At 41.4% G+C, this 21,224-nt stretch overlaps 2 long non-coding RNA genes and 1 pseudogene across 2 annotated transcripts in view; 1 reads left to right on the top strand and 2 right to left on the bottom strand.

Annotated features, from left to right (window-relative positions):
- Positions 1 to 5,989, top strand: part of LOC136852733 (uncharacterized) — a 7,613-nt gene extending 1,624 nt beyond the window's left edge. The window contains exon 2 of the long non-coding RNA XR_010857227.1: positions 5,224 to 5,989. This is a non-coding gene — a long non-coding RNA (uncharacterized lncRNA). The remainder of the gene's footprint in view (positions 1 to 5,223) is intronic.
- Positions 1 to 21,224, bottom strand: part of LOC136853098 (uncharacterized) — a 415,134-nt gene that overhangs the window by 215,768 nt on the left and 178,142 nt on the right. The gene's annotated exons all lie outside the window — the stretch shown is intronic.
- LOC136852734 (uncharacterized) lies at positions 10,099 to 11,178 on the bottom strand (annotated as a pseudogene).

The following is a 21,224-nucleotide window of genomic DNA, read 5'->3' on the forward strand; positions in this document are numbered from 1 at the left end:
CGAAGTCAGCTTGCATTGCTGAAATTCTCTCAGTGTAGTTAGAATTCGAGTTAGGTGTTAGGAAAGCGAAATTTAAACTCCGCTTATAGGGAAAATTACTAGGCCGTTGTACTGTTATCCTCTCAGACGACTGGGAAATTCTCCGGAATCCCAGACGGTATATAAATATACGGGTTCATTCACCCAGAATCTAAAAATACCTCCGGTGTTGGCCAAACGACCTGCACCCCCCCACCCCGCCCATGCCCGCGTGTGTAGCATTTTTTTTTCTTCCCCATTCATTTCCCAGCATACATTTTTCTTTGGGTTTCCCGTTAGTAATTTCTAAGTCCTAAGGGACGAATCGTAATTCCAAGTCCTAAGTGACTCCTAAAATTCTACGTCGCACGTGGCGAGAATTCCTCCAAATTCCACAAATTCCAAGTCCTAAGTGACTCCTAAAATTCTACGTCGCACGTGGCGAGAATTTCTCCAAATTCCACAAATTCCAAGTCAGTGACTCCTAAAATTCTACGTCGCACGTGGCGAGAATTTCTCCAAATTCCAGTCCTCAGAGACTCCTAAAATTCTACGTCGCACGTGGCGAGAATTTCTCCAAATTCCAGTCCTCAGAGACTCCTAAAATTCTACGTCGTACGTGGCGAGAATTTCTCCAAATTCCAGTCCTCAGAGACTCCTAAAATTCTACGTCGCACGTGGCGAGAATTACTCCAAATTCCAGTCCTCAGAGACTCCTAAAATTCTACGTCGTACGTGGCGAGAATTTCTCCAAACTCCAGTCCTCAGAGACTCCTAAAATTCTACGTTGCACGTGGCGAGAATTTCTCCAAATTCCAGTCCTCAGAGACTCATACAAAAATTCTACGTCGCACGTGGCGAGAATTTCTCATTCCTGCGGGAACCCAAAATTAAGTCCTTTTGAGACATTATATAGTGTAGTTCACACACATCTAAGCCCTTACGGGACTGATCATTCTAGTTCGTTAGAACAACTCCTTAACTTCACGCTACAGCCGGCCAAGTCCGAGCGTGACAAAATCCAACTACGTCTTCCGAGACACATATTAAAATTCGTTCGCCAAGAACAACCACGTCTTTCAAGACATATCAAATTTTAACAAAAAGTCTCCTCAGACTTACTAATCAACTGTCTTATTCGGACAGATCCATTCTCCGGCAGTCTGAACAATTGAGTGTTTCAGATTCCTGCAATTGAGTCTTTTCAGACAACCTGAGTCTTTTTCAGACATATCATATCCCCATTATTTCAAGATGGCTAATACCAGAGCCCAACAAAACGAGGATTTCAAATTCTACATGTCCGCTGGGAAGGACATGGGACTATCGGGCAAGATCTGAGAGCATGGGTTCAAGAGCGAGTGGACGATGCCAAGGCGGAGAGAGCAAGAGAACGTGAAGAGAGAGAGAGAGAGAACGTGAGGAGAGAGAGAGAGAAGAAGAGGGAAAGAGGAGAGAGGCAAGAATTGCCCAAGAACAACGAGAGAGAGAGAGAACGAATCGCTCAAGAACAGGAGGAGGAAAAGAACGTGCAGAACAAGGATAAGAAGAGAGAGAGAGAGAGACAGAATGCAAGAGAGAGAGAGAGAGAGTGGGAGAGAGAGAACAGCGCCCATGAGCTCCAGATGCTAGAACGACAGCCCGCCACCCGCCGCCCCCTGCCGCGGGGATGAGTGCCCTCAGCCAAGCTCACTCGTTCATGCCAAAATGGACCGAGTCCGAGCCTGAAGTATGGCTTGAAAGGGCCGAACGAGTCCTGGAGTGCTGCGATCTCTCCCCGCGGAACTCTCCCTTGTTCTCACTAAATTCCTGGGCGGAAAGGCCCTCGTTGCCTACCACGCCCTTCCGCAGACGATCGGGGAAACTGGGAAGCCGTACGCCAAGCAGTTACGAAGGCGTACGAGATTACCCCCGAGCGGTGGAGGAGACGTTGAGAGAGCAGCCCAGAGAAGCAGGCCAGACTTGGTCCGATTGGGCGTACCATTCGAGCGGGCGTTGACAAAATGGCTCGATTCCGAAGGAGCCACTAACACCGCCGAGGTACTCGAGCGGTTTAAATTCGAGCATTTCCTGCGCTACGCCCTCCTGCCCTCGCCACTCATATAGTGGAAAAAGCCCCACCAACACTCACCGAGTGTTGCCGAATAGCAGACATGTGGAAACTCACCACCCTCAAGAAGGATCCATGGGGCGGAAGATAAATCCCCGTCCCTCCTCGGAGGTTCAAATTCCAACAAAAATGGGAACTCGGGCAAGCCCCTAACTTGCCATTATTGCAAGAAAACGGGGCATTCCTCCGAACAGTGCCGGAACAAGAAACCGGCTCCTCTCTCTCCCGGAAAACCGACCAATAACTCGCCTGCGCCCTCCACAGGGCAGCGCGGAAAGACTTTTTAGCCAGACCTTTTGCACGGCGTGCAAGGTTTATGGCCATTCTCCCGCATGGGCAAAATGCCCACGCAATAACAAATCAACTACTCCCACCGTCGCCTTGGCCGTCACAGATCCCCAGTCATTAGGCCCTCCCGCCGAAGGGCCTGTATACGTGGCCCCTCCACGAGGTAGCCAGCCCGCGCGCCGAGTCACTGCATTCGAGGACTCGGGCGCACAAATCTCCCTCATCCGAAGGGACAGAGTTCCCTACGGAGCTATCGTCAATAGACGAAAACTCGTCACGATCGAGGGAATAAATCAATTTAAAATGATACTCCCTACGGTCCAATTGAGAGTCACAAGACCTCACCAATCCAAAATTTGCAATCTTGCAGTAGCAAGCCATCTCCCCGGAGGCTATGACGTCATCCTGGGACAGGACTTTCAGTCCCCACCGAAATCACGACAATCTAGGGGTCCCCATTCCCCGAATCATTCCGCGGGCGCGAGTAATCCTCCCCCGCTTCTCCCTCAGCCAAGACTGGCGCCCCCTGGGTACCAGAAGGACGTGCAGTCCCCACCAGTGCCACCTGAGTACAATGTACAGTGGCCCCCTCGATCGGTTCCCGATCCCATTTCCAGTGCCCGGCCCTGCCTCAGTGCCAGTGCCAGGGCCCCAATCAAATCTCCCTTCAGGAGATGCCAAATTCCTGCCGGTGCCACTTGCATGCCCCGAGCAGGGCCAAGTTTCGTCCGTCCTGACCGACGAGCCCAAGAAACCTCTGATAGCGCCTGACTCTGCCCTAGTGCCAGCGCCAGAGCGCTACGCCGATCTCCATTCACGGGATCCAACTCAGGACCCCTCTCTTCCCCGGCCTGGCACCGCTACCAGCGTCGGTCAGAGAGACGGTTCCTCCCGACCACCGCGGAAGCTCACCTGCAGGTGCGGCCTCGCAACCCGTGCCTGAGCTGGTCATCGTTACCTGCGAGCCGCTCACGCCACCCCGACCGCCTCCTCTCTGCCTCAGCCCGTCGCCGACGCAATTGCAAGTCAGGATTCTGCCATATCTCACTTGGCCGATGAACTACAAGAGCCGCGACGGATCATGGTAGAACCCGCACGGAACACTCCTGCGTCAGCTGTCGCATCAGCAGGCCCAGGTGGTACTCCGTGCCGCCCTCCGGTCGCGGGCCCTCCGCTTCCCCGGCCGAGGACGACTGTCCCATTAAGAAAGACTCGAGGCGAAATTACCACGGGCGTGGGACATTCCAGGTAATTTACAAAGAGCTCTAGAGCTCCCATGGCACCTGTGCCACCATTTCATCTTTCGAAGGTCTTGGCACCCCTAATCCAGAAGGGGATGTCAGGCCCTCCTCTATCTTCCTCCGTTCCTCAGGAACTTCTATCTCTTATCACCTTCTATTTAATCTTCCCTTAAATTATCCCCACAAGAGGCAATTAAATACGGGATACCATTCCCCACACAATGTATAAATCATTAAGAATAACAGAGTGAGAAGTGGCATTTGCGCCCATACCTTGGCACCGGGCGTGCGTGTCAGCCCTCCTGAAGGAGTCGCGCCCGGGGTGCACTTTCCTCGCCCTGGGACTGAAGTGATAGTCCGGGCCGTAATTTATAGGCGTAGGACGATAAATTCCGCCTAACACAATAAAACCCTCACTCTTTTTCCCTTAGCTCTTCTGCCAATATCATTTACTTTCTTTTAGTCATTTAGTTATCTTTATTTTAATGAATCGCGAGTCATAAACTCTTGCCCTTGTGATTTAAATGCCCTTTTGTAAGCTCTGAGGGACGTGTCCGCCTTTCATATGCGGTCAAGTTTCATTCGTAACGTCTTGCTAATTTTCCTTTTTGTTATTATTATCCCTTTTCCCCTTCCATTCCTTCCAAGATGCTGATTGTCCCTACCCCACATCTTTTGTCTGCTCGCCCCGTCATAACATTGAGTAGGCAGTGGACGCATAAAATTAGCGTAGTTTAAGGTTAGCGAATTAAAACCTCGCGAATACTCTCGCCCGCACACGACTGTCAAATTCCCGGTGTGTGGGTCATCCCTCAACTCGCGTTGAACGATAGCTGAGCCAAGTACGTTAAAACGAAGATAAATTATCAATGCGAATATGTATAGTCATTACAGTATCGTGTAAAGGGGATGTCATTTACAAAAATAAACGCTGTTTTTCATTTACACAGCCTCTTCAAGGCAGATTGTACTAACCGCATGCATTTTATCTAAAATTAAGTAACCGTGTATTTTAATTCTTGAACAATAACCATTTCTTTTCATTTGTTGGCCATAGCCTCATATACGTGGTCCTATAATCTTAATTAATTCACAATTGTTCGAGTCACTTTATAAAGTTACAGTGGGTAACCAAATCTAAAGTAATTATTCTTTTGCAAGTGTTTAAATCACTTTGCGTCCTGTTAACGAAAATTGTCCCAATGTGTTATTAAATGTAATGTCTCAGCTTCATAAAACCCTTAGGAGTAAAGTTCATTGCAAGGCAGAATGTAGAGTAACGTAAAGCATTTGCCGCTCATTCTTGAATATCGATGTACACACCCGAAGGAGGTATGTACATCATCTTGTATGGGGAGGTATTATGATTAGCAAGGATTCGCTAGCAAATGCCTCCCCACCCCCTCCTTTGTTGTTGTTGGTTGTTCATTTACTGCCAGCCGGCCGATCGATAGACCATCTGTCTATCGACTTAAAAACAAGGGTTAAAAGATTAAAGGCGCTCCCATTTTTTATAAAGATCTTTCCTTCGAGGCAAAAGTAATCTGGCAGGCGTTTCTCCTACAGGCCAAAACCTCCCCTGCGGGCAGCAGGTGCAATGAGTCAAAGCATCTGTGTTGGGCGCACCCCTGTCCCATAGGAGGGGATAAAGGCAAAAGCCCAAGGTCTCAGCACACACACGCGGGCTGGAAGATATGGAGTGAACTTGTGAAGACGTCCTCAACACCTGGCCCCATCGATGCCCTTGCATCCTAACCACGTGGCCCTTCCCAAAGTATACTTCTCCTCGTGCCCTTCGACCGTATTCCTCGAGCCCACACGCCATTGCTTGGAGTTTCGAGGAGTCCCCATCGCCTTGCCGCTTTACGGAAGCCCTTGCATCTCACCACGTGGAAGAAACTCGTCCTCGGAAATCGCAAGTCATCCACGGACCGCCTTCTACGCGCCCTCGGAAAATCTGCTAGGTAAAGTGCCCTGGAAGAGCCCCATTTCAGTCACGCTTTTGTCTCGTAATATTTTCTTAAAGAGAAAGCCAGAAATCTCCCTTGTCTAATGTCCGTGCGCCTCTTGCATCGGCAGTATTAATTCTTTATTACTCCTTTGGCACCCTCAGTGCAGCTTCGAATTCATTATTCTTTTGTCCATTTTCATTACTGGCGTATAATGTGCATATCTCTCATTACAGAGGGATCCTATTTCGTGGAAGCTTCTCGGACCGTGTCTGGAATCAGTTTCATTCAATCCCGTAGGAATCTCCTTCAGGATAGTAATCTACTTGAGTTCCTCTTTCCCGTACTGATATCATTTATGTAAATACACTCCTTTAAATTTGCCCACGTGTTTTACGTAATATTTCCCTCAGTAACAAGAGCCCTAAGCTCATATGAAATTCTCCTTTGTTTCCCTCTTTTTTTACGTTTTCCCGTACCCACAAAGTCAGAATCACAAGGCTAAATTAACTTAAACTGTTGCTACCTGTCTCACAGAGCATATTTCAAACTAAAACCACGGAAAAACGTAAAAATATTTATTATTATATTTATTTATTTTTTATTTATATTTTTTCAAATTATTTTTATTTATTTATTTTTTATATATTTATTGATTATTACTTATTTATTTATTTTTATTTATTTAATTTCATTTATTTTCATTGATTTGTTTATTTATTTTTCTTTATTTATTTATTTTTATTTATTTTCATTTAATTTTATTGATTTATTTATTTTTATTTGTTTATTTATTTTTATTTATTTATTTAATTTTATTTATTTATTTTTATTTATTTTTTTATTTATTAATTTATTTTTATTCCTTTATTTATTTTAATTTTTTTTTATTTATTTATTTTTTATTTTTCATTTGTTTATTAATTATTTTTATTTATTTATTTTTATTTGCTTATTTTCATTTATTTTTATTTATTTAATATCTATTTATCTATTTTTATTTATTTTTATCTATTTACTTATTTTTATTTTTTATTTATTTATTTCCATTTAGTTTTATTTATTTATTATTCTTTATTTATTTTTATTTATTTATTTATTTATATTTATTTTCATTACTTTTTCATTCATATATTTTAATTTATTTATTTTGTTTATTTATTTATTTATTTATTTATTTATTTATTTATTTTTATTTATTTTTTATTTATTTATTTTCATTTAGTTTTACTTATTTATTTATATATTTTTATTTATTTATTTTTTTATTTATTTTTTCATTTATTTTTGTTCATTTATTTATTTTTTTATTTATTTTCATTTATTTATTTATTTTATTTATTATTTTTATTTATTTATTTTTATTCATTATTTATTTTTATTCATTCATTTATTTTTATACATTTTTTCTTTATTAATTTTTATTTATTTACCTTTATTTATTAATTTTTACTTAATTATTTATTTTTTTATTTTTATTTATTTATTTTCATTTATTTTCTTTTATTTATTTATTCAATTTTATTTATTTAATTTCATTTATTTTTATTTATTTATTTTTTTATTAAATTAAGTTTATTTATTTATTTATATTTCTTTACTATTTTTTTATTCATTTTTATTTATTTGTTTTTTATTTATTTGCTGGTTTTTATTTATTAATTTATTTTTATTTTTATTTTTTTCTTTTATTTATTTATTTATTTATTATTATTTTTCATTTCTTTATTTAATTACTTTTTCCATTTTTTTATTTATATATTTATTTAACCTTATTTTTTATTTATTTATTTTTATTTATTTATTTATTTTCATTTGTTTTTTTTATTTTTATTTATTTCAGTTTTTATTAATACATTCATTTTTTTATTTTCATTTATTTATTTATTTTTATTATTTTATTTAAGTTCTGATAAGTGGAGACTTTACTTCAGCTACAAGTGTTGCATCATCGGCATACTGAACAATCTTGTTTTCCAGGCCAACAATCATATCACTTCTATACACTAAAAATAACCGTGGACCAAGAACAGTACCCTGTGGAACTCCAGACACAATAGGTCATGGTTCGCTAAAGATCCCATCAACAGCAACTCGTTGCTGCCTGAAACATATCGAGCCACTCCAAGATTCTAAAGTTTGTATATAAATAAGTACCTTGTGATTTACTAAATCGAAAGCGGCGCTAAAATCTATTTGAATTACTCTATGCTTAAAAGCTTTATCAAGGTTCTCTTGTGCCTATTGTTTCAGGTGTCTGCGAGTGACATGACTGTTGGCGTAGACTATATCATCCACCAGCGGGTAAATAATGAAGATTTTGGTAGTCAAGGTGTTAATCACTCACACGAGATATGAAGTTACTTTAGCCATAACTTAAATGTGGAAACGATGAACTGGATATAAAGCTGGAATGTAGACTCAAATTATATGAATAAAAGAGTACTTGATATTTATGAACACTTACTGAATCTTAGTGTTCCCTTCGAATTCAAGCTTTCTTTTTCACGGCACACGCCGGTTATGTCAAATGTCACCAAAGAACTGGATACTGTTCTCAAGGCTTTCAGTGTTGCAGAGGTGATGGTGTTATTAGTACCTATGCTCCAGGTCATTTGACCTACCATTATGGAAACACTGGCGTCAGATGTGGCTGGCAGTAGCTTCCTGAAATCTCCGTCTTTGTTACTGGTTGTCCTTCAGTTTGGCTGTTTCCGGATGCTCTGCTTCAGTTCTGCTCTCAAACTCCAATCGTAGCGCGAGCTACTCTCTTTAAAGGGTCAGCATCCACATTCTGCTGAGGTGGAACTTTCCACAGGATTAGTGACGCTGATTTTTTAAAACTTATAGTGTATTTTTCTATGTATGTAATTATGCATTTGATGATGTACACTCGGAAACCACAATCTCCGACCCACCTAGGTAGTGCTCCGAGTTTATGAGTGGGGCCTTTCTGGACGGCGCGCAACGCCAACTATCACGGAGCGAAACACTCGAACACCTTTTGAACTCTTCCGGATTTTTTTTTTTTTTTTTTTTATTGCTGCAAAGCAGCCATGGTTTCATTATAAAGAGAACACTGTGTTGAATTCGACAACCTGTATAATATCGAAACGAAGAGAAAATGCCGAAACTGCCGGTTATAGTTAACGATGGTGGGGAGGAAGCAAGAGTAAATTCTGCATGTGTGTGTGTGTGTGTCTGTCTGTCTGTCTCTCCCTTACTCTCTCTCTCATCATGATCATCATCATCTCTCTAAATGACCACAAAAATACATAACACTCGAAATATTAAGGGAAGAGAGAGAGAGAGGGAGGGAGAGAGAGATTGTGTTAGGTCAACATTCATTTCGACTTTTTCATGAAACAGCACAGTATGTGCACTCTCAGCAATAACTCCACGACATCACAAATGCACTCTGAATCAACCCTCAGTTGCATTATTAACGTGCATACTGTGTAGTAGAACATTCATTTGGTTATTAATGTATTACTGTTATTGGAAAAAATGAATGGGAGGAAAACAAAACGACTAAAACTTAGTGAGAACTGTAACCCCATCTTACTCAAACTTTTATTTGATGAAAGTCAGCCACCCCAAGATTCGTCACATTCAGGTAATGAAATTGATGAAAATGAAACATCTGAAGAAAATTATGTTTGTATGATTCCAGAAACACGATGAAAATTAGGATTGGTCAGATGATGACATTGTTGAAAATATTGATAATTCTTCAGGTAAATGCATCATTATATCATCTGACGAACAAGACGACGAAGAAAATTCAAGTATCATACATATCAATAGTGATTCTGATTAAACTTACTGTGAGGAGCTACAAGAAGATGATTCTGTATATCAGTCACAGTTATTTGTTAAAATATTATCCATACAACTAATACTGAAGTCAACCTTGGGGACAAGTACTTTTCATGCATAACTTTTTACTTATAATACAAGATAGTAGCGGAGTAGCGGAATTTTGTAATACCTGTAATAGAAAATAGTGATGACAATTAAAACCTTTATTCTCATACACTGTAACCGATTCAAAAGCGCGGAATCAGCGCAACAGTTTTCTATACCATGCGAACATCATTTTGCGAACCCAATGGTAAGCCTGCTTGCTTCGAATCATGTTTTGAGTAATGGTAACCTGAGCAAAGATGAAAGAATAAAACGAAAAGATCATATCAACAAAAACAAATATTTTATTTAGATATTTTCAAATCAACACACTTTGATTTAGTGTAAAACAAATGATCAATGTGACAATTTCAGGGAAGAAATTTTGTGCTTACGCACAAATAATTTTTTTTTTTTTAGGAAAAAGTCCAACATTAACAAATGTCGAGTCTTGCAACAACCTGCCAATCGCTCGCCTCCCCTCCCCCAATCCTTCCTCCCAACCTCAACCCTCGTTGAATTCCCACTAAAAAACCACCTCGACTCAGCCTTAGGTTAATACTTTGTCAACCTCCATTTGCTGCTATAATTGCTTGCAGCCTGTCAGGCATGGAATCTACCAGATTGCTGCAAATGTTCGGCCGGTTTCTGATACCCTCCCACACAGAATGTGCGTGTCTCCTCACTGCTTCCCTGGTTTTCTCCTCTACATTCCATTCCTGAACCATATGCGCCCATAGATTCTCTATGGGATTACAATCGGCTCCTTTAGGGGGCCAGTTCAATAGTATAATTTCTGGACGAGTCTCAAACCAAAGCATGACTGCCCGACTAGCGTGGATTGGACTGCAGTCTTGCACTAGATGTATCGGCTCTGTTTCCGGGATGGCATATGCCCGCACCGATGGTAACAAGGATGTCTCGAGAATATTGATATACTGTTCTGCTGTCATATATCCTTCAATGTTAGTAAGTTCACCAACACCTCCCCACCACATCCATCCATGCATACAGGTTGTCACACGACCGCTTCTTGATATTTCTTGGATGTGTGTCGGAGAGTATCTAGTGTTGCGGATTCGCCAACACTGTCGACCGACTGCTGCGACAGACGTGAAACTTTTCTCGTCGGTGAAAATGACACGCCTCCAAAACTCGAGTCCCACATCCGCATACGCCTCGGCAAACCTTTGGCGGGCTTCTCTGTGGCCAGCAGTTAAGGTTTCCTTCCGTGCAGGGATGAAACAATGTCGGCCAGTCTCCCGCATTCGCCTCCTTGTTGTTATTGGGTGACACTGAACTTGTGCGTCCCTTGCTATGCTTACTGCAGTTTTGAGTGGTGCTCTCTCTGATTCTCTTTGTATGCGGCCATCTTCCTCAGGTGTGGTAACTCTTGGCCCTCCTGATCTGGGCCTGGTAAGCACGTGACCCTCCTCCTCATGTCTTCTCAGCCAGCGCCTAACCTTATCTCTGGAGATACCCATAAGGCGACTTATTTCCCGTATGCCCTTCCCTGCCTCGATATAGCCAATAATCCTGCCTCGCTCTGTTATCACTTCAGGTCGATTGGCTCTAGCCCTCGGTGGCCTTTCACGACGTTGTGGCTGAACTTTCATATCTGTAATAATAACACGATAATGACATTTATGAAACAGCATATAAATACAGGGAATCCATTAAACTATACAGTCACTCTTACAATGATATCATGAGGATTTGTTAAGGAAGTAGGATAGTCCGAGAGAGAGAGAGAGAGAGAGAGAGAAATGACATGTCGACAAAGCACACTACCTTTCCAGAAGACGTTTAAACCTAGATGAGGGAAGTCCTGCTCCTGCTTCTACTCATTACGTTAACTTGGTTAGCAAGATTCGTCCACTTGTGTGACGCTGCTTCAAATTGTAATTTCCACGCACACACAACACACAAATTTTACCTTCCCCTCCCCTCCCCACTGACCTAACTACAACTCGGCAGTTTCGGCATTTTTTCTTTCGTTTCGATATTTTACAGGTTGTAGGATTCAACACACTGTTGTCTATATAATCACACAATGACTGCTTTGCATTATATGCAGCAAACTCATTTAAAAAACAAAGCAAAAAAAAAAAAAACACCCAAACCAAAATCCGAGTGTGTTGTGTTTCACTTCGTGATAATTGGCGATGCCCGCCGTCCGGAAAGGCCCCGCTCCTAAACTCGGAGCACTACCTAGGTGGGTCGGAGATTGTGGTTTCCGAGTGTACCTTCATTCATTCATACATGGTTTATTTATATTCCTATTCACTCAGACTCTCCACTTCTTTCTCCTCTGGGTTTCCTTTTGTGAAGACTTCTGTGGGAGTGAGTGGCCTTTTAGTCTTGTACCATATTTTATTATTTCTATTCATAAAACTTATATTGTTCTTGTTGACGAGGCGTTGGAGTGAGCAGAATAATTTTTCCTTCAGAGAAAACCAAATATAATTTCCCGCTGCTCCCAAAAAAAGTCAGCAAGAGCTAAACTTCCCAAAAGGCTTGAATGATGAAACCTCAACTAAATCATCTTAATTAGCAGATCATTATGAAAGAAGAAAGCCGTTCCAAAGAAGACTAATTAGATTCTGGTTACCCTAATTTACACTGCCCTATAATTATCCACTCCTATTCTTCTTAATAAACCTGGACAATGAAGTGGAATCTAAGAAAATCTTCTCTCATCTTCCGTGACTTGACAAACAACTGTTTTATTTCGCATCAAAAAGTTTTTCTCGAACTGCCTGAGGTCAAGAAGCTGGAAATTCTTGATGTAAAGCGACGTCATTTAACACCACTAAGTCACGAATACTGTTTTTTACTTATAATGCTAGTATATTACTTTATTCCTATTGCATTACCTACACTGTTTATTATTAGAGCTTTAATTTTTCTTGATGTTGTTGCTTCATGACAGGAAATATGAAAATGTTTTGAATAAGACGAATCTTCCTTTGATGCTTCAGCCCCGAAGTTTGCTTTCGAAAATATTTCCAGGAATCGTTTTGCAGTTAATGATCTGAATTTTGATCTTGGCGTCTTGCTAATTTCTGATTGCTGTTCCAGGGACACGACATGCGATTTTCTAAACGTTTTTCTCAGCCTATATCATCCTATCAGATTTCTTTCATGAGGACATGTCATTGGATTTGTTTAGAATTATAAACTCTCAAATCCTTGAAATGTCCACTTTCACTCCACTCTCTAGTTCTGAAACTGGATATATATATATATATATATATATATATATATATATATATATATATATATATATATATATATATCCTATATATATATATATATATATATATATATATATATATATAACAGCGCTACTTGAGGAGAACTCTGGCCGAGCGGTCGACCCAATGTGCCCACCACACACTGGGCCAAGCACTCGTCCTAGTGCCTCCCCGAAGGGACACTTAAGGAGAACTCTGGGCCGAGCGGTCGACCCAATGTGCCCACCACACACTGGACCAAGCACTTGTCCTAGTGCCTCCCCGAAGAAGCCACTTGAGGCGAACTCTGGGCCGAGCTGTCGACCCAATGTGCCCACCACACACTGGGCCAAGCACTCGTCCAACTGCCTCGCCGAAGGAGCTACTTGAGGAGAACTCTGGGCTGAGCAGTCGACCCAGTGTGCCCACCACACACTGGGCCAAGCACTCATCCAAGTGCCTCCCCGAAGGAGCCACTTGAGGAGAACTCTGGGCCGAGCAGTCTACCCAATGTGCCCATCACACACTGGGCCAAGCACTCGTCCAAGTGCCTCCCCAAAGGAGCCATTTGGGGGAGAACTCTGGGCCGAGCAGTTGACCCAATGTGCCCACCACACACTGGGTCAAGCACTCGTCCTAGTGTCTCCCGAAAGGAGCCATTTGAGAATTCTTGGCTGAGCAGTTGCCATTGTACCCCCAACCATGATTTCGACTCCTCACTGCCCCACCTGCAATGAGGGTGTTCATACCACAGTCAGTGGTACAGTGGCTCTCTCTGTGATGCAACACATAAGGTCAAAGTACAAGAGAAGGGGCCGTGCAGTTGCCAGCCCAAAGCTAAGCGAAGTCTCCATCCCAGTTTTGTTACCTCCTGCCACATCTTTTCCTTCTCCCGCCGCTCTTGGCTTCGTTTTCGCTGCTCTTTCTCCTGCCTTCAACAGCGTTATTCAAGTCCACCACTTGTCCTAGTGCCTCCCCTGAAGAAGCCACTTGAGAAAAGAACTCTGGCTGAGCTGTCGACCCAATGTGCCCACCCACACTGGGCCAAGCACTCGTCCAACTGCCTCGCCGAAGGAGCTACTTGAGGAGAACTCTGGGCTGAGCAGTCGACCCAGTGTGCCCACCACACACTGGGCCAAGCACTCATCCAAGTGCCTCCCCGAAGGAGCCACTTGAGGAGAACTCTGGGCCGAGCAGTCTACCCAATGTGCCCATCACACACTGGGCCAAGCACTGTCCAAGTGCCTCCCCAAAGTCAGCCATTTTGAACTCTGGGCCGAGCGGTTGACCCAATGTGCCCACCAGTCCTGGGTCAAGCACTCGTCCTAGTGTCTCCCTGAAAGTAGCCATTTGAGAATTCTTGGCTGAGCATTTGCCATTGTACCCCCAACCATGATTTCGACTGTCACTGCCCCACCTGCAATGAGGGTGTTCATGACCACAGTCAGTGGTACAGTGGCTCTCTCTGTGATGCAACACATAAGGTCAACAGTACAAGAGAAGTCCTGATCCAGTTGCCAGTCAAAGTTTGAAGTCTCCATCCCAGTTTTGTTCCAGTCCTGCCACATCTTTTCCTTCTCCCGCCGCTCTTGGCTTCGTTTTTCCAGTCTCTTTCTCCTGACCTAGCCATAGCTGCTTCAACCCTCCAGCTTCTCCAGTTTTTTGCCAGGATCTTGCGTTATTCCAGTCCTGATCCTGACCATAGTCAAAGTTTGCCCATACATATTCTGGTTCAAATCTTTCATCCTCCTTGTCTTGTTTATTCCAGTCCTGATTGACCATAGTCAAAGTTTGGAGAAATTTTGTTCCACATTTTCCGGGCATTATTCCAGTCCTGATCCTGACCATAGGTTTTCCCTTACATATATTACTTTCAACAGGTCTTGATCCTGAAATAGGCAATGTTTAACGTTCGCCACTACATTTTTCAACAGGAGCTTTACCTTCTGACCTTCAGATTCAATGTTCAATTACTGGTCCATTAGCAGTCCTGATCCTGACCATAGTCACATATTCTGGTTCAACAGTATGGACCATACATATATTCAACAGTCCAGTCCTGTACTGATATATTCCATGTCTAGACCATACATATATTCTGGTTCAACAGCGTTATTCCAGTCCTGATCCTGACCATAGTCAAAGTTTGGATCGTACACATATTCTGGTTCAACAGCGTTATTCCAGTCCTGATCCTGATCATAGTCAAAGTCTGGACCCAAAGTTTGGATCATACATATATTCCGGTTCAACAGCGTTATTCCAGTCTGATCTGATCCTGACCATAGTCAAAGTTTGGATCGTAGTCAAACACACATATTCCGGTTCAACAGCATTATTCCAGTCCTGTCCTGTTATTCCAGTCCCTGACCATAGTCAAAGTCTGGAGTGTACATATATTCCGATTCAACAGTGTTATTCCAGTCCTAATCCTGACCATAGTCAAAGTTTGGATCGTACACATATTCTGGGTCAACAGCATTATTCCAGTCCTCATCCTGACCATAGTCAAAGTTTGGATCGTACATATATTCTGGTTCAGCAGCATTGTTCCAGTCCTGATCCTGACCATAGTCAAGGTTTGGATCGTACACATATTCTGGTTCAACAGCGTTATTCCAGTCCTGATCCTGACCATAGTCAAAGTCTGGACTGTACATATATTCTGGTTCAACAGTGTTATTCCAGTCCTGATCGTGACCATAGTCAAAGTTTGGATCATACATATATTCCGGTTCAACAGCATTATTCCAGTCCTGATCCTGACCATAGTCAAAGCTTGGATCATACATATATTCCTGGTTCAACAGCGTTATTCCAGTCCTGATCCTGACCATAGTCAAAGTTTGGATCGTACATATATTCTGTTCAACAGCGTTATTCCAGTCCTGATCCTGACCATAGTCAAAGTTTGGATAGTACATATATTCCGGTTCAACAGCGTTATTCCAGTCCTGATCCTGACCATAGTCAAAGTTTGGTTCATACATATATTCTGGTTCAACAGCGTTATTCCAGTCCTGATCCTGACCATAGTCAAAGTTTGGATCGTACACATATTCTGGTTCAACAGCATTATTCCAGTCCTGATCCTGACCATAGTCAAAGTTTGGATCGTACACATATTCTGGTTCAACAGCGTTATTCCAGTCCTGATCCTGACCATAGTCAAAGTTTGGATCGTACACATATTCTGGTTCAACAGCGTTATTCCAGTCCTGATCCTGACCATAGTCAAAGTTTGGATCAGTACACATATTTTGGTTCAACAGCGGTAGAACCTGTCCTGATCCTGACCATAGTCAAAGTCTGGACTGTACATATATTCGTGGTTCAACAGCGTTATTCCAGTCCTGATCCTGACCATAGTCAAAGTTTGGATCATACATATATTCTGGTTCAACAGCGTTATTCAAGTCCTGATCCTGACCATAGTCAAAGCTTGGATCATACATATATTCCGGTTCAACAGCGTTATTCCAGTCCTGATCCTGACCATAGTCAAAGTTTGGATCATACATATATTCCGGTTCAACAGCGTTATTCCAGTCCTGATCCTGACCATAGTCAAAGTTTGGTTCGTACATCTATTCCGGTTCAACAGCGTTATTCCAGTCCTGATCCTGACCATTGTCAAAGTTTGGATCGTACACATATTCTGGTTCAACAGCGTTATTCCAGTCCTGATCCTGACCATAGTCAAAGTTTGGTTCGTACATATATTCCGGTTCAACAGTGTTATTCCAGTCCTGATCCTGACCATAGTCAAAGTTTGGATCATACACATATTCCGGTTCAACAGCGTTATTCCAGTCCTGATCCTGACCATAGTCAAAGTTTGGATCATACACATATTCTGGTTCAACAGCGTTATTCCAGTCCTGATCCTGACCATAGTCAAAGTTTGGATCGAAAATATATTCCGGTTCAACAGCGTTATTCCAGTCCTGATCCTGACCATAGTCAAAGTTTGGATCGTACACATATTCTGGTTCAACAGCGGTATTGCTGTCCTGATCCTGACCATAGTCAAAGTCTGGACTGTACATATATTCGTGGTTCAACAGCGTTATTCCAGTCCTGATCCTCACCATAGTCAAAGTTTGGATCATACATATATTCTGGTTCAACAGCGTTATTCAAGTCCTGATCCTGACCATAGTCAAAGCTTGGGTCCTACATATATTCCGGTTCAACAGCGTTATTCCAGTCCTGATCCTGACCATAGTCAAAGTTTGGATCGTACATATATTCCGGTTCAACAGCATTATTCCAGTTCAACAGCATTAGAAGTCCTGATCCTGACCATAGTCAAAGTTTGGATCATACATATATTCTGGTTCAACAGCGTTATTCCAGTCCTGATCCTGACCATAGTCAAAGTTTGGATCGAAAATATATTCCGGTTCAACAGCGTTATTCCACTCCTGATCCTGACCATAGTCAAAGTTTGGATTGTACACATATTCTGGTTCAACAGTGGTATTGCTGTCCTGATCCTGACCTTAGTCAAAGTCTGGACTGTACATATATTCCAGGTTCAACAGCGTTATTCCAGTCCTGATCCTGACCATAGTCAAAGTTTGGATCATACATATATTCCAGTTCAACAGCATTATTCAAGTCCTGATCCTGACCATAGTCAAAGCTTTGGTCCTACATATATTCCGGTTCAACAGCGTTATTCCAGTCCTGATCCTGACCATAGTCAAAGTTTGGATCGTACATATATTCTGGTCCAACAGCGTTATTCCAGTCCTGATCGTGACCATAGTCAAAGTTTGGATCATACATATATTCCGGTTCAACAGTGTTATTCCAGTCCTGATCCTGACCATAGTCAAAGTTTGGATCGTACACATATTCTGGTTCAACAGCGTTATTCCAGTCCTGATCCTGACCATAGTCAAAGTCTGGACTGTACATATATTCCCGGTTCAACAGCGTTATTCCAGTCCTGATCCTGACCATAGTCAAAGTTTGGATCGTACATATATTCCGGTTCAACAGCATTATTCAAGTCCTGATCCTGACCATAGTCAAAGCTTGGATCATACATATATTCCGGTTCAACAGCGTTATTCCAGTCCTGATCCTGACCATAGTCAACGCTTGGATCATACATATATTCCGGTTCAACAGTGTTATTCCAGTCCTGATCGTGACCATAGTCAAAATTTGGATCGTACATATACTCCGGTTCAACAGAATTATTCCAGTCCTGATACTGACCATAGTCAAAGCTTGGATCATACATATATTCCTGGTTCAACAGCGTTATTCCAGTCCTGATCCTGACCATAGTCAAAGTTTGGATCGTACACATATTCTGGTTCAACAGCGTTATTCCAGTCCTGATCCTGACCATAGTCAAAGTTTTGATCATACATATATTCCGGTTCAACAGTGTTATTCCAGTCCTGATCCTGACCATAGTCAAAGTTTGGATCGTACACATATTCTGGTTCAACAGCGTTATTCCAGTCCTAATCCTGACCATAGTCAAAGTTTGGATTGTACACATATTCCGGTTCAACAGCGTTATTCCAGTCCTGATCCTGACCATAGTCAAAGTTTGGATCGTACATATATTCCGGTTCAACAGCATTATTGCAGTCCTGATCCTGACCATAGTCAAAGTTTGGATCACACACATATTCTGGTTCAACAGCGTTATTCCAGTCCTGATCCTGACCATAGTCAAAGTTTGGATCGTACACATAATCCGGTTCAACAGCATTATTCCAGTCCTGATCCTGACCATTGTCAAAGTTTGGATCATACATATATTCTGGTTCAACAGCATTATTCAAGTCCTGATACGGACCATAGTCAAAGCTTGGATCATACATATATTCTGGTTCAACAGCGTTATTCCAGTCCTGATCCTGACCATAGTCAAAGTTTGGATCATACTTATATTCCAGTTCAACAGTGTTATTGCAGTCCTGATCCTGACCATAGTCAAAGTTTGGATCGTACACATATTCTGGTTCAACAGCGCTATTGCAGTCCTGATCCTGACCATAGTCAAAGTTTGGATCGTACATATATTCCGGTTCAACAGCGTTATTCCAGTCCTGATCCTGACCATAGGCAAAGTTTGGATTGTACACATATTCTGGTTCAACAGCATTATTCCAGTCCTGATCCTGACCATAGTCAAAGTTTTGATCATACATATATTCCGGTTCAACAGCGTTATTCCAGTCCTGATCCTGACCATAGTCAAAGTTTTGATCATACATATATTCCGGTTCAACAGCGTTATTCCAGTCCTGATCCTGACCATAGTCAAAGTTTGGATCGTACATATATTCCAGTTCAACAGCATTATTCCAGTCCTGATCCTGACCATAGTCAAAGTTTGGATCGTACATATATTGCGGTTCAACAGCATTATTCCAGTCCTGATCCTGACCATAGTCAAAGTCTGGACTGTACATATATTCCGGTTCAACAGCGTTATTCCAGTCCTGATCCTGACCATAGTCAAAGTTTGAACTGTACATATATTCCGGTTCAACAGTATTATTCCAGTCCTGATCCTGACCATAGTCAAAGTTTGGATCGTACATATATTGCGGTTCAACAGCATTATTCCAGTCCTGATCCTGACCATAGTCAAAGTCTGGACTGTACATATATTCCGGTTCAACAGTATTATTCCAGTCCTGATCCTGACCGTAGTCAAAGTTTGGATCGTACATATATTGCGGTTCAACAGCATTATTCCAGTCCTGATCCTGACCATAGTCAAAGTCTGGACTGTACATATATTCCGGTTCAACAGCGTTATTCCAGTCCTGATCCTGACCATAGTCAAAGTTTGAACTGTACATATATTCCAGTTCAACAGTATTATTCCAGTCCTGATCCTGACCATAGTCAAAGTTTGGATCGTACATATATTCCGGTTCAACAGCATTATTGCAGTCCTGATCCTGACCATAGTCAAAGTTTGGATCGTACATATATTCCGGTTCAACAGCGTTATGCCAGTCCTGATCCTGACCATAGTCAAACTTTGGATCATACATATATTGCGGTTCAACAGCATTATTCCAGTCCTGATACTGACCATAGTCAAACTTTGGATCGTACATATATTGCGGTTCAACAGCATTATTCCAGTCCTGATCCTGACCATAGTCAAAGTTTGGATCGTTCATATATTCCGGTTCAACAGCGTTATTCCAGTCCTGATCCTGACCATAGTCCAAGTCTGGATTGTACATAGGCCATTGTGATTCATCCCATTCTAGCACCACTTCCTGGGGTTGCTCGTGGTCCTTTCTCAGTCCTGCTAATTCCTGGCTCAAATCTGGGCTTTTAGTTCCCTTTCCTCCCGTTTTTTGTTCTTTCGTATGTCGTACTCCAATGTTGTCTTTCATGCCTATTATTCGGCTTCGGAAAACTTCGTTGTTCCTCCTTTCCAACCAGAGCTCTTCTTCTAGGTCTGTAATTTTTTTATCCATCCTTGCTCCGAGCCTAGCTTTTTCGTCGCGAAATTCGTCGTTCCTAGCTCTCAGAGATCGTAATTCACGGGCGCGATTTTCAATTTGGGTTTTGCAGTCTTTGTTCCTACGTTGTAGACACTCTAAGTGAGATCGGGCCTTTTCCCAGATCTTCCGTTCCTCAGAGAGGTCAGCTTCCTTCCTGGCCAGATTTGTTTCCAGATGCTCGATTCTCCTTTTCAACTTTAGGTTTTCCGTCTCCAGACCTTTGTTGTGGTATTCGAACTTTCTTATCAGAGTACGGCAGAATGCTTTCAGATGGGAAAGGTCCTTTTTACGTTCCTTCCTCTCTTGGAATAACCTTCGCCCCAAGTCATAGAAAGTCTGTTCGAGGGAGTCCTCCTCTCTCATCTGCATCGTTTGGAGTCCTTGGAGGTACTTTTTCTTTGCCGCTGCCATTTACTTCTTTTTTGCGTTATACAGCCTGCAGGGGTCGTCATCCCCTTCCATCTGTGTTAAGGGAATGTCTTGTTCCTCTGCTGCGCTGAGGTATTTCAGATATAACGAATTATCGAGTCCCTCTTCGTCGACTCCAGTGGTAAAAGAAATAAACACATACACATATATACACATATACATATATACATATATACACAAATATACACACACATATATACACAAATATACACATTTATAGAAATATATATATATATATATATATATATATATATATATATATATATATATATATATATATATATATATATATATATATATATATATATATATATATATATATATATATATATATATATATATATATATATATATATATATATATATATATATATATATATATATATATATATATATATATATATATATATATATATATATATATATATATATATATATATATGTATATATATATATATATGTATATATATATATATATGTATATATATATATATATATATATATATATATATATATATATATATATATATATATATATATAT

This window comes from Macrobrachium rosenbergii, chromosome 26, assembly GCF_040412425.1.
Source record: "Macrobrachium rosenbergii isolate ZJJX-2024 chromosome 26, ASM4041242v1, whole genome shotgun sequence".
Taxonomy (NCBI): domain Eukaryota; kingdom Metazoa; phylum Arthropoda; class Malacostraca; order Decapoda; family Palaemonidae; genus Macrobrachium; species Macrobrachium rosenbergii.